Source organism: Pogoniulus pusillus, chromosome 28, assembly GCF_015220805.1.
Source record: "Pogoniulus pusillus isolate bPogPus1 chromosome 28, bPogPus1.pri, whole genome shotgun sequence".
NCBI classification, from domain to species: Eukaryota; Metazoa; Chordata; class Aves; order Piciformes; family Lybiidae; genus Pogoniulus; species Pogoniulus pusillus.
The window spans coordinates 4391058-4405529 of NC_087291.1; the positions used below are offsets into that span (position 1 = coordinate 4391058).

The 14472-nt window shown below is 41.3% G+C and overlaps 1 protein-coding gene across 7 annotated transcripts in view; it reads left to right on the forward strand.

Moving 5' to 3' along the window:
- Window positions 1-14472, forward strand: part of SATB1 (SATB homeobox 1) — a 119385-nt gene that overhangs the window by 30547 nt on the left and 74366 nt on the right. The gene's annotated exons all lie outside the window — the stretch shown is intronic.

Consider the following 14472-nt stretch of genomic DNA (forward strand, 5'->3'; position numbering starts at 1 on the left):
TACACCACACTAAAACTGTCGTACAGCAAACTGGATTTTAACTGGTTTTTGTCTTCAGTCTTTGAACTGCTTTGATGCAACTACTTTTTTTTTTTTTCATGCACATGTGTTCAAGACGTTAAAAGGCTCTTTACTTACTGCTGTCAAAAGTACTATTGAATCTGAATGTTTCTTAGATAACCTACAGTAGTTTTAAATGCTAATTCATAAAATGAGACAGTCTTTGGCGTGCTATGTGAGAAGGGAATAAAGAATAAAGCCGTTTGGATGATGTGGTGGTGTTGAAAACAACCAAAGGAAGAATCAGTCATTTATTAGTTCTAATCAAAATATACCTAAACAAAAAAGAAACCTCAATTTATGCAGTGCTAAATATTGAACTGATGCTTCCCTCAGCTCTTAGCTGCATTGTTCCTATTTTTTTTCTGCCTTTCTGTTGTCAAATTACTGTGGAGGCACAACTTGTTTGTCTATGCAGTGCAATGTCCAACGGTGCTGTGGTGGGAACATCATACCTACTTTTACCTTTTTAAGTTTTAAAATGTGTCTTGTCGTGGTGCAGTGGAGAAAAAATCAGTGTACATATAAATGACGCTAGTTGTAGTAGGGAGAGGAAGAAGGAAATTAGGGAAGTGAAAGTATTTTTATGAGTGTCTTATTTCTCCTGCTCAGAATATTGGACTTTACCTCCAAAAAACTTCAAGTAATCTATAGAGGGCTGCTCTCCCTTTCTGTCTTTGCAGTGGATATATTAGCAGACAGTTTTCCCATCATGTTTCCCCCCCCCCTCCACCATGGTTAGACTGTTTTCCGTGATGTGCCTCTAATATAGGAAGTTTTGATGTGGAAATAATCAAAATTATCCTCACTGGTTGTAAACCTTTCTGGTAATAGATCTGCAAAGTTATCTTGTATGTGCCTACTATAAAAGCATGAGAGCTTTCGCAGTGCTGGCTTATGGAGGCTGCAGATAATTTGTGATTTATCTTCCTTCTTATCTAGTAGTGCTAGTTTTTACTTGATACTGATGCAAATGAATTCTATTGAGATGGAGTGTTTTGTTTATGTTTGGACATCAGGTCTCACATAAGACCTTCTTTGTACAGGTAGATAATGCATTGCTAAAGCAGAGAAAAGTTTTTAAAGGGAATACTTCACTAGAGAGAGTATCATGGTACTGGAGGCAATTCAATCATTGCTCTTTTAAAGTGTTGGATTACAGCTACACTGAATTTTTATAACACAACTTTAATGGACAGAAAACCATCTTGCCTGACAACAGCTTTTGTAGTTAGTGCTTGAGATGACCCAAACTCCAGATTACACAACTCTGCTTTGGGGCAGTTTCTTCACTGTTTTGCACTTCTTTATTTGTAAAAAGAATATACTTAAAGCTGCAAAGCTTCTTTCTGTTGTTAAAAACGTGCCCATTACTTTTGTCACATCTATCTTAACCAGCTCTGCGGTTGTTGGGTTGTAAGAATTTTAATAGCTTCTGCTTTTCTTTTTTATTTAAAGAAAAAAAATTACTTAAGCTTAAAATACATTTATTTGCTCTTAACTTCTGAGGAAAAAAAAGAAAAGCTGTTACAGTGGTTGGTTGAGAGCCCAGCAGGCAATCTAAATCTTCCTATTTCCCTCTAGGAGCTTAAGGGAGGACATGTTGATCTGATGGCGTCCTTTTGACATGACTAAATTGAGTGCTGCCTGTGTTGGCCTAACTAACAACTCGTTGTCTATCACTCTTATGGAAAGGACACTGATTTTAGAGAGTCTGTGTTTTATTAAGCATCTAAGTTGCCCCGTGATGATACGCTGCTGCAGCAGCAATGAGAAGTATGAGCAAAGTAGATGTTGGGAGAAAATGTTTCCTTACAAGGTCCATCAAAATAGCAGCAGGGGAGATTTTTTTTCTGAGAGCAGGGAAGTGTTCACTCCTGTTATGTACTTGGATGGGCAAAGGTAATGCCATATGAAGTGCTTCATCACAAATGCAAACTAATGCAGTGACACCGTACCATAACTTATTAACACTGTTATGGATATAATTTATTAACCACAGAAAAATGACTCAAAGTGGAAATGAGAGTAGTTATCGTTTTCTGTCACTGTCATTAGCAGTACTCTGTTTTGTGTAGGTACAGAAGGATTTGTTGTATTTAAGTTGCTGTGACATGATGCGGCGTTTCCAAAGCCCCATTTAAGCATGGGAAACTAACAATCATCATCCTCACTTAGAATTTACTGTATCTTTTTTTTCCTTTTACTCCACCTTGCATTTTGTGCATTTAAAAATTACTTCTATTTATTCAGAATGCTGATATTTGATCTACTTCAAAAAAAGCCTATTTTTATAGTGCAGATAGATTTAATATCTTGAAAACATGCGAGCAAACAAACTTTGAGATCCAGTTCAGAGAGCATCATCTATTTGAGTGGGCTTTCTTATTACATTTTTTTTTGGGTGCCATTTACTTTCTTATTTTCTTTTTACTTTATTTGGCCTTCCTTTTTCTTTGGTGCCATTTTCTTTCTTGTCCAATTAAAACTTTGGGACGTACAGGTATGAACTCTTTGTGCCTTCCTAGATAGAATAGAACTGTGACTCTTGCTCTTATTAGGTGAGTGTAATATGCGGTCTCTTTTGAAGCTATGGTAATTGTCTTGCTCTGTGACTGCTGTGACCACCCCAAAGGCTAAGCTTATCACCCAGTATATGAGCCTGCATCATGGGGAATCTCCTTTGTCGTGACTTGGAGCGCTCGGGATGGACCAGAGCAAATACACGGCGCGCGGTTGCCGTGAATCGCAAGCACCCATCCAGAGGTATTGAGCAGGCAAGGTAAAAGGATGCTGCAAGTTTCACATGGAAAAGTAAAACCTCTTCTCAGTTATGCATTGTAGTGTGGATTTTCATGCTTTGCCTTGGGTTTGCAGATTTCATTGCTGGAGACTATCAGTGTAAGCAGATGCCGAGCGGAAGACTTTCCGTGTTTGATACGCACGGCTCGCTTCATTTCTGCTTCCTCTCCAGACTTCTTTTGATGGGGAAGGCAACTTGGAATTTAATCTAGGGCTCGGTTTTGAGCCATCTTGTGCATTCCATTAGACTGGTGCATCTTGTGAGTGGCCTAGATCTCATTTCCCTCTTGTTTTGGCTTTTTAGTCTCTAAAGGGTTGTGAAGAAATTGTTCTGCCATCAATTCTTATTTTTCCAGCCCCTTGCACAGAAGCTCTACTCTACCTCAGTCTGTTGGGAACTGCTCTAAAGTGATCAGCCAGAGAGGCAGGCCTGTTGGAGTTACTTATTTAATGTTAGCTGTTCCGTCTCTCTACTCAGTTTTAGTCTTAGCATTTTCATGCTTCACTTTCACAGTTTTGCTTTGATTTGGGTTTCAGTGCAGAAGTTTCCTCTTACTTCCACAGTTAAAATACTTGAAATAACACACTCTGTGTTTATTAAGGGGTTTAATTAATATCAATAAGGACTTTCTTTGGTTTAGTTTGTCCCCTATTGAGTTATTCTCTCTTTGTGCGTATATGTAAAATTAGATTAGCTTTTATGAGAGAGAGGAGAGCAACATGAGGCTATTGGTGTGAGAAAAGACTGGAAATTCTTTTGATAATTTGGAAACAAACTCACTACGTTCTTCTGAACATTTAGATTGTGATGGTTTGGGTGTTACCCACCCCCACACACTTAGGAAAATCACCCAGACTAGACTCAGCCGCTGGAAAATTGACTGAGGCTTTATACTTACAGCTGAGCACAATATACAAGCAGATAGTTACAATATCTGCAGAAATATACAAGTTTTAAAAAGTAATACAGAAACACAGCAGCCCTCCCAGGAACCTGAGTGCCCAGGAGGGGCTCTCAACCACACTTCAACCTTCTCACCACCCTAACCCTTTACCTTACACCAGACTTTGCATTGCATTTAAGGTAGTTTGGAGGGTCAGCCAGGGGGGTTAGGAAGCAGAAGGATTAGTTAGCAAGTTAGGAAGAGAAGTGACTGCAGCCAGAGCCCAAAGAGAAACTCTGTTATCTATGTTTGTGCTCTTGTTTTTGTACATCTCAGCAAGCCTATGAGTGCAGCAGACATCACCATTGTTCCCTTTTCACAGCCTATCATCTAATTCTTCTCACCAAAATATCCCAGCTAGGCTCAAACTAGCACAATGTGTTATCTTATCTTCAGTTCCTGTAACCTTTTCCATGAAAGAGAGATAACAAATCACCTACCAAACACAGAGATAGCAGAGATTAATTAGCATCTGGGCACTTCTTAGAAGATGTGGCAGTGATCAAATAACATTGATTATTTTTTTTAACTGGTGTTATATTTCCTGATTTTTTAAAATAATTATTTCTACAAAAAATTATAAATGATTGTTGTTAGTATTTACAAATAGCCACTTTATCAGGTTGCTGCAAATGCAGTTCTAAAGAAAGGTGTTATTTTCTGACCCTGGAGGTGTTGAAGAAATGCCTGGATGAGGCACTTAGTGCCATGGGCTGGTTGATTGGCTAGGGCTGGGTGCTAGGTTGGCCTGGATGATCTTGGAGGTCTCTTCCAACCTGGCTGATTCTATGATTCTTTGCCCCCATAGTATCCTGAAATGCAAAGTTTTTGTCTGTTACCTGGTTTTTTTTTGGTTGGGTGGGTTGGTTGGTTGGCTTTTCCCCCTTTGCTCATCCTTTAAAGATGTTTGTACTTGGCCTGGCTTTCAGGCAACCAGCTATAGAACAAGGGAACACAGTCTCAAGTTGTGCCAGGGGAGATCTAGGCTGGATGTTAGGAGGAAGTTGCCAGAGAGAGTGATTGGCATTGGAATGGGCTGCCCAGGGAGGTGATGGAGTCAGCATCCCTGGAGGTGTTCAGGAAAAGCCTGGATGAGGCACTTAGTGCCATGGTCTGGTTGATTGGCTTGGGCTGGGTGCTAGGTTGGACTGGATGATCTTGGAAGTCTCTTCCATCCTGGTTCAATCTATGATGATGATTCTGTGATGATTCAGGACAACTAATAGTCAATATGTTATAGATGAGAAATTCCAGGCCTGGTTTATAGTTGACTCTCCTATCTCTTAGTTTCTTATTTTAAGAAAGATTTAGCAGGAGCACTGCAATATTTCCATGCAGTGTATCTGGAGACTGTAACACATACGGACACAGTCATTTACAGGCATCGCACTGCCTTATGAAAGATAATTGTGTGCACTCCCCCATGCCTGCAATGTCCTTTACATAATTTTACTCTTGATGATGAGGGAATGGTGTGGGTTTTTTTTTTCAGTTAGAGGGATCTACATTTACTCTGCTCACGCTTCACAGAGTGCAAGTGCTGATATGATACCAAAGTCTGAGTAGTTTTGCACTTACGACAAATATACCTGTCCTGACTGCATTTGAGCAAACTTCAGTGCTCAAAATCAACCAGGTTGGAAGAGATCTCCAAGCTCATCCAGTCCAACCTAGCACTCAGCCCTGGCCAATCAACTAGACCATGGCACTAAGTGCCTCAGCCAGGCTTTTCTTCAACACCTCCAGGGACGGCAACTCCACCACCTCCCTGGGCAGCCCATTCCAATGCCAATCACTCTCTCTGCCAACAACTTCCTCCTAACATCCAGCCTAGACCTCCTCTGGCACAACTTGAGACTGTGTCCCCTTGTTCTCTTGCTGGTTGCCTGGCAGAAGAACCCAACCCCACCTCGCCACAACCTCCTTTAAGGTAGGGAGTAATGAGGTCACCCCTGAGGCTCCTCTTCTTCAGGCTAAACAGTGATTGTTTGTATCTGCCATGGGTACAATATAGATCATATATGGCATGGTTTTGTGTGCTATTTTTGTAGAAATTGATACAGAACCTACCTGGTCTCTCAGAAATGTTGACAGTAAGCTTGCTGGGAACATTAGAGTCTCTCAGTTCACGTTATCTGAAGGCCTTTGGCCATCACACCAAATAAGCAGAGTAATAGAAATCTTCTTGCATTTCTTTGCTGCCGTTCTGACTGCTCAACCCTCCAAAATCCCAACCACAAAAAGCTGAGTTTGCTAAAATTAACATTTTAATAGCCAAGGACTGAGTTCTTAGGAGTTGCCAAAATACAGACTTTTTATGAGCAATATTTAATTCATACTTTACAAAACTCAAGGTGGTTTTGGCCCTCCCCTTTAAATTTTACCTGCCTGGACCTGAGATTTAGTCTTTGGATTTCTTTGTTCATGTGATTCTTGTCCCTCCTTCCCCTCCTCCTGCGCTCCCCCAGTAATTAATAACTGGAGTAGGGAATGCAGCTCCTTTTTCTACTTTAGAAGTTACTTTTCTTTTAAATTTTAAAAAATGTCATTAATTATTTCAGGGAAGCAAATCCTTGAGGGCCTGGGCTCAGGTTTTGGCAGGTAGGGCCTTTCAACCCACCCCTCAGTTGCTCAAGAGCATTCCCTCTGATGTCTTTTCAAGATGATGTGGTATCTGGATGTTTAACTATTAAATCTTGTGTCCCTGACTTTTAGTCATTCAGATAGATTTGGTAGTATAGGACCTAGTGCTGGTGACACAGGGAACATGAAATATGCATGTTGGTGGAGCTGTGTGGAGGACATTTGGAGGATATTCAACCTTTACATTGCTTGGGTTTATTGATTATTTTTTGTTTTGGTCACTAATTAATGTTCTTTAGACTGTTAAAGTGATGTCAGTCTGTCTCCAACTATTATATCTCAGCAGCACTCTATTAAAGCAGAAAACAGCAGCCATTCTTTTTTCCTGCCTCTGTATTCAAATTAAATATAATGAGAACGTCAAAGCCCCTTTCCAAAACAATTACAGAATCATAGAATCAAGCAGGTTGGAAGAGACCTCCAAGCTCATGCAGTCCAACCTAGCACCCAGCACTGGCCAGTCAACTACACCATGGCGCTAAGTGCCTCAGCCAGGATTTGCTTCAACACCTCCAGGGACAGCGACTCCACCACCTCCCTGGGCAGCCCATTCCAATGCCAATCACTCTCTCTGCCAACAACTTCCTCCTCTCATCCAGCCTAGACCTCCCCTGGCACAACTTGAGACTGTGTCCCCTTGTTTTGTTGCTGGTTGCCTGGCAGAAGAGACCAACCCCACCTGGCTACAGCCTCCCTTCAGATAGTTGTAGACAGCAATGAGCTCTGCCCTGAGCCTCCTCTTCTGCAGGCTGCACACCCCCAGCTCCCTCAGCCTCTCCTCATAGGATTTGTGCTCCAGGCCCCTCACCAGCTTTATTGCCCTTCTCTGGGCACATTCCAGCATCTCAACGTCTCTCTTGAATTGAGGAGCCCAGAACTGGACACAGCACTCATGGTGTGGCCTGACCAGTGCTGAGTACAAGGGACTGGACTTATTGTGGGGAGAAGGAGAAAAATATTTTGTTTCTCAAATGTAAGTGCAGTTTCTGTCTTCAGAGGACTCTGCAAGGTGTCCCACTCCCTTAGTACCTGTGCTGTCTTGAAGTCTTGTGTGGCTGCTTCTGAAAAAGTGGAATTTAAATTTTATATTAATATATTTTTATTTATTTTATTTAGATATTTTATTTAATTTTAAAATACATTCTGAAGTCAGCTGTATGAAGATGTAACAGCTGCCTTCTGCCAGGCTTTCCTGGGGCAGAGGGAAATATAGAATCATAGAATCAACCAGGTTGGAAGAGACCTCCAAAATCATCCAGTCCATCCTTGCACCTAGCCCTAGCCAGACAACCAGACCATGGCACTAAGTGCCTCATCCAGGCTTTTCCTGAATACCTCCAGGGACAGTGACTCCACCACCTCCCTGGGCAGCCCATTCCAATGCCAATCACTCTCTGGCAAGAAGTTCCTCCTGACATCCATCCTAGACCTTCCCTGGCACAACTTGAGACTGTGTCCCCTTGTTCTATTGCTGGTTGCCTGGGAGAAGAGACCAACCCCAGCGGGCTACAACCTCCCTTCATGTAGTTGTAGACAGAAATGAGGTCACCCCTGATCCTTCATGCTTTTTAAAGGCATCACATTTTTGGGACTATGCTTTTCCAGTTTGCATGCCAAATAATTTAGAATTACATTTCAGCAGTTTTGAGAGCTGTGTCATGTAAATGATTATCTGCATCATATAGACCTCAAGGTTTAGAGAAGTAACAGAAGAAATAATAATAAAAAAAGGAACACAGAATGTTCTCTTCTGATACATTTTCCCCTTCTGAAATATGCATGAGTTGTAGAACTGAGCCCCACTTGACTTCTGTTTTCACTCAGTGATCCTGAGAATGGTATATGGAATAACTGACATTTTAAATATTTGCAGTGATGTTCTTCTTTATAGATATGTCTGTGTAAAACCAGGCTGCTGCTTCTTTTTTTCCCCCTTTCTTACATTTAGTGGGTTAAGAGGCAGTCAATCAATGCATTGCTACAGGAAAAAAAAAATCTGTATTCATTCATTCGTGTTTCTTGCATACTTCTTAACACAGTCATGGCCAAGTGTGAATCTTGAGTTATTTATTTATTTCCCATAACTATATTAGAGGGTTACCAAGCCACTCCTCCAGTGTTCTTTAAAGCAAGATTGAATGTGAGCTGCCTTTTGGATTGTTGGAGTTTTTTTTTTTCCTCCCTTATTGGCAAATTGTTGGCTGTAGAGAACTGCACAAGTAGAAACAACATGAGAGATCCTTTAACATAACATGAGAGAGCCTTTAGTCGCATTGCTCCCTAGCTTTGGAACTCATTGCCAATTGAAGTAAGGAAAGCTCTGGCTGTTGGGACTTTTAAATCTAGACTTAAAAGTTATTTGTTCTGTTTAGCATTTTTAAAATGATTCTATTAGGAATTGTATGTGCTTCAGTTTTAATTTTAACTCATAATGATTGTAAAGCACCCTGGGATGCTTGCACGAAGGGCGCTACAGAAACCCAAGATTGTATTGTACTGTGTTGTAATGTATTATATTATTACATGGTGCTGGAGTTGGACCATGGACAATTCACACAGAAAGCCTTTGAATCCTTAGCTAAAGATAAGGAGTGCATGTGTGTGTGTGTGGGGGGGGGGGGAGGGTTTACTGTCTCTTCTCCCTTCTTTTCCCAGTTTTCTGTCAGTTATTTTATTAAACTAAATTAACATGGCAGCTATTCCCTAAGAAATGCCAGCATAATTTACTGCTGCAAAGGGGCTCAAAATGTAAACCAGATGATAAACTAAAAATAAGAAAGTCCACATTAAGATTTAATTGCACTTCCCTTTCTATATTACGTTCTTATGTAAAATACATTACAAAACAGTACTTTCTTTATCACTTCCTTCACTTTTAACTGAATTTCATTAACAATAAAGAAATATATTGTCTCTTTCAGTAATGTCACTTGACAGTTAATCCCTTCACTTGATGTACGTGGCTTGAAGACCTCTTTTCTTCTTTTTTTTCTTTTCTCTTTTTCTTTTATAAAGAACATGATAGCACTGACTGAAGCCAAGCATTGCACAATCATGTGATTTGCAAGTTTCCCAGCTCGAAGCTTTGCCAATGCAGGTCAATTCACACCTGCCACACTTATGCCATTCTGGTCCTCATGTTGCTTTTCCTTGGTGATTGTCAGAGGTAGAGAGTTGGGCGTGCAGCTCTTTCCTTTCCCCCCTCCTCTTGCCTCCCCACTCCAAATGTGTGGCAAACCTTGTGCAGTGGAAGTGTCTGCTCAGGAATTAAATGGAATTTAATTTCTGTCCATTAGGAAGTTGCTATCCACATCGCCAATTAAGCCTTCTATTTAAAGGGTGAGAAGATACGTATGTCTACATCTTAATCACTGCTGTGACTGGCTTGCAGAGACCTTTTCTGACTGGTTCAGTTATTACTAGCAGTGGTGGGAGGCACAGAGATCAGCATGGTTATAAAACCTACCCAAAAGCTGAGTAGATTCTGTAGGTGCTGTAGCGTCACTGTCAGCAGATTTAAAGCTGAGGTACATCTGTGTTAGGGGACGCAGGAGTGTAGGCATAAAGATGTGTTGGGAGATAATTACTTGAATTGGCAATAATGTTTTTTACCTGACAGGAATGAAAGCAAAGCAGGACCCACATGTTCAGAGGCAGTGCTATGAGATGAGCAACTCTCACCTTGTCAGGCCAGACGCATTGCATGCCTTTGCTCTGATCACAACTTTGAGGAGATGCTTTTCTCAAGCAGATTCTAAGCAAAACTCTCAAAGCTTGCTCCCTCCTCCCACTTTTTTAAATTAATAATTAGGTTCTTCCTTTTTATTTCCAAGAAATGTGGTAGGAAAACCTAAGGCAAAAGCGAGTTTTGTCTCTCTCTTTCCCTGGACACTTCTTTTAGAACAGCACAAATAGTATCAGATTCCTTTGGTGCCTTGCAGCAGTGATCAGAGGACAGGTTTTTCAGGACAGTGACAACCTCAAACCCGCCTGACTCTAAGCTGTGGAATAAACTACTCAAAAGGGAAAGGTTTTGTTCCCCAGGGGTGGGAACAGATGAAAGGTTCTCCTCATACGCACCTGTCTCTTCATTATTTAATGTTATTTTTTAAGTACTAAGATTGCCTTTGTAAGAAGGGGCAGGGGAGGAGGAAAGTGTCCTAAATCCTAACTTGTGTCTGGCCATGCTACCTTTCCAAAGAAGCTAAGTCTTTTTAATAGACTCTTCTGGAGAAGGATGGGTTTCATGGTGATGAAAAACTGAGGCACAAAGGCAGGACAGTTGTGTCAATGGTCTTTCTAGAGATGGAGAGATTTCAGCTCCTAAGTTTATCTCATATGTTTCTATTTCAATCAGTATATCTAGATTCTCTCAGAAGATACATGTGTCTGTATATAGGTATCATGATAAAACCTCACCAAACTGGACTTGCCAGTTACTATGTCCTCAAGCTCTTAAAGCTAGGCTCTGCATTCTGCACTTCATAGAATCATAGTATCAACCAGGTTGGCAGAGACCTTCAAGCTCATCCAGTCCAACCTAGCACCCAGCCCTAGCCAGTCAACCAGACCGTGGCACCACTTGCTTCATCCAGTCTCTTCTTCAACACCCCCAGCAATGGTGCCTCCACCACCTCCCTGGGCAGCCCATTCCAATGCCAATCACTCTCTCTGGCAACAACTTCCTCCTAACATCCAGCCTAGACCTCCCCTGGCACAACTTGAGACTGTGTCCCCTTGTTCTGTTGCTGCTTGCCTGGCAGAAGAGACCAACCCCAACCTGGCTACAACCTCCCTTCAGGTAGTTGTAGAAAGCAATGAGGTCACTTCATGTGCTTCAAGTAACCTACCAAAATTAGATGCTTTAAAATTTATGCATTTTAATACAAAGGACAATTAAAAACAATATTTTTAATAAAAAGTGCATATTCAATGTGGGAAGTTAGCTTTATCTTTCAAGACACCTTCACTGAATCTTGCATCTTCTTAAGAGTTTTTCAGAGCATCTCTACTTGTCCCAAACTCCTGTCAGTGAAATGTGCAGCAACACAGAGGCAAAAGTAGCTGCTTGGCTAGCAAAGCTGCTTAAACTGTCTTCTTCATCTGATTTTACTCAACAGCAGTCAAGATTCCAAAGCAAATTTCAGACTGTAACTCATTTAAATCCTGACAAAGTTTTACATTTTCAACAGGACAAAATGTAGTTTGTTCATGTAGTTTTTAGCAGAATTGGAATCTGTAGGATTAAGATGTACAGGTGGCTCCTAAAGAGGCATGTGGCCTGAAACAATAAATCTGACAACCATTTAAAAAACAGGACAGGCAAGGGATGTTACTGACACTAGAGAAATATTTAAGCAAGCAATCAGAGGCATGAAATCATAGAATCAACCAAGTTGGAAGAGACCTCCAAGATCATCCAGTCCAACCTAGCACCCAGCCCTAGACCATGGCACTAAGTGCCTCAGCCAGGCTTTGCTTCAACACCTCCAGGGATGGTGACTCCACCACCTCCCTGGGCAGCCCATTCCAATGCCAATCACTCTCTCTGCCAACAACTTCCTTCTAACATCCAGCCTAGCCCTCCCCTGGCACAACTTGAGACTGTCCCCTTGTTCTATTGCTGGTTGCCTGGGAGAAGAGACCAACCCCACCTGGCTACAGCCTTCCTTCACATAGTTGTAGACAGCAATGAGGTCACCCCTGAGCCTCCTCTTCTCCAGGCTGCACACTCCCAGTTCCCTCAGCCTCTCCTCATGGGGTTTCTGTTCCAGGCCCTTCACCTGCCTTGTTGCCCTTCTCTGGACACATTCCAGCACCTCAACATCTCTCTTGAATTAAGTAGCCCAGAAGTGGACACAGGAGATAAGGTGTGGCCTGACCAGTGCTGAGTACAGGGGAAGAATAACCTCTCTCGTCCTACTGGCCACAATGAAGCACCGAGTAGGAGTGGAAATCAATGAAATTCAAACTAATAGCTCATTGTGTGTTAAAATATAATGAAAAACAAAATAATAACAAGCAAAACCCAAACAACAACAAAACCCCCAACAAAAAAAAAACATAACTGCCAAAAAAAAAAGGTACATATCTAGTGAGAGATTACCATGGGATGTGGTGCCAGCACAAGAAGTCTTCAGATCGATATCAGATGTTTGCTCTAGCTCAGCCACAGATAATTTGTCTGAATTCTGAAACCGTGAGGTGATCTTCTGTGGTCTCTTTTTAGGCAGACGCCAAATAGATGCTCCAAATGGTCCATTTTGGTTTTGAAAATCTGCAAAAACCTGTGCAGAAAAAAAAAATGGATAAAAAAAAATCAAGGAAAAGGCTTATCCTCAACACCGAAAGAAATTCAGCAAGGCAACTGTTAGTGTTACTGAGTCTGATGACTTCTTGTCTGGACATTGTGCCTTAGGGCTCAACTTCATGCCAGACATCTGATGCTTTGCCTAGCAGAACACTGGAATCTGAGGAGAGACTTGCTGAAAATCATGTCCTATTTCCCAGCAAGGAAATCTTTCTTAATGTGATGGAAAATGCCTAGTAATTTTCAAGAGCCTTTTACAGAAGCTGTAGTGAAAACAGCTAGTCTGTCTGGTTGAAGGTGAAGAATGTTTATACTTCATTTTTGTGGAGCACTCCTGTGTGTCCAAAGCTGAGTTTAATGCATTGATAGATGTGAAATGTCCTCTATAATACGAAGCATTTGTATTAGGATAGCATTTAGAAGCATGCCCGTTGTGATTAGCATTTCCAGATAGGAATCAAGTCAGAAGCACTCTGACCAGGCTGAATCAGTCTTTGGGAATAAAAGCAAACCACCTGAGAGAAAGGCTGAAGGTGTCTTATGTAATGTTGTTTTTTTTCCTGTATGTGTGAGGTCTCCAGTGCCCCACATACCTTAGTCTTTATCCCTATCCGTGCTGGTTTGCTCTGTCAGCTTTCATTGGGCACAATCTGAATTGTCCTCCTGGATTTCAGTTTCCTCTAGTTTCATTTCTTGTGTCCCAAGGAGAAGAGATGAGTATAGACTCACAGTGCATTGCCTAGTGCAGGAACAGCAGCAGTCTGGAGGAGAGCTGATGACTCTTCTCTACAGCATGGAACTAGGAAGAAGGGCTAGAACTTACCATGCAGGAATTAATCTCTGGTCATGTGGAGTCCAACCGTGATTGGACCACAGCTTCTGAGTTTGGCTTCACCCAGCAGAAATTCTTACTGCCCACCCTGAGGTGGCTTTATGATGGTCACTGAAATGGGAGCAGTCAGATCCCTTGAAACTGTGCCTTCCCAGTTCAAGCTAAAAGAGCAGTTTAAAGTCATCTAGATACTTCATAACAGCTTTCCCAATCGTATTTCTGGCTAAAATGGGTAGTGCTTTGACTACCTGTGGAACTCTCAAGTTTCAGAGCTTTTCTGGAAAGGCCCTTACTATTCCTTAAGGTTTAGATTCTCTAATCCACCACCCCTCAAAATACAGGACCACTTTCATTTCATTCTATGGACAAACCCAAGAATTTGGTGTACTGATTAATTTACATCTTATCTTTTATTCAGATTGCTATTAGGAAGGGTTTAGCCAGGACTTCTACTACTAAGCACATGCCATTTATAAATGCTGTGAAAAAAAAGAAGTCAGGATTCTTAACAAGATTCATGTTGGACATCTGACAATGAAGACAAAAATGTGTTATGTCTCCTTATCTTTTACAGGTTGAGGTTGCGACTTCTTTTTCTGCCTGGTTGTTTTTTTAAGTCTAAGGCACTATGCCATAAAGCAGTTATGAAGTTCTTCCAATCTGAATTAACATTTCCCACCTACCTATCTATCTTTCTTTTAAGCTTTTAACCTTTGTGTTTGTAAGGCTAGTATCTTGGGAAGCAGCTTTTTTATTTGAGCTTTATTTATATCTGTCAGTGGGAGATGCTTGGAAAACATGGGGAGAATGCTGCTCTGTCATGCAGCAACTGGGAATTTACATTGCAAAATGGTAAAAATAGTGCAAGGATCAGTTTCTTC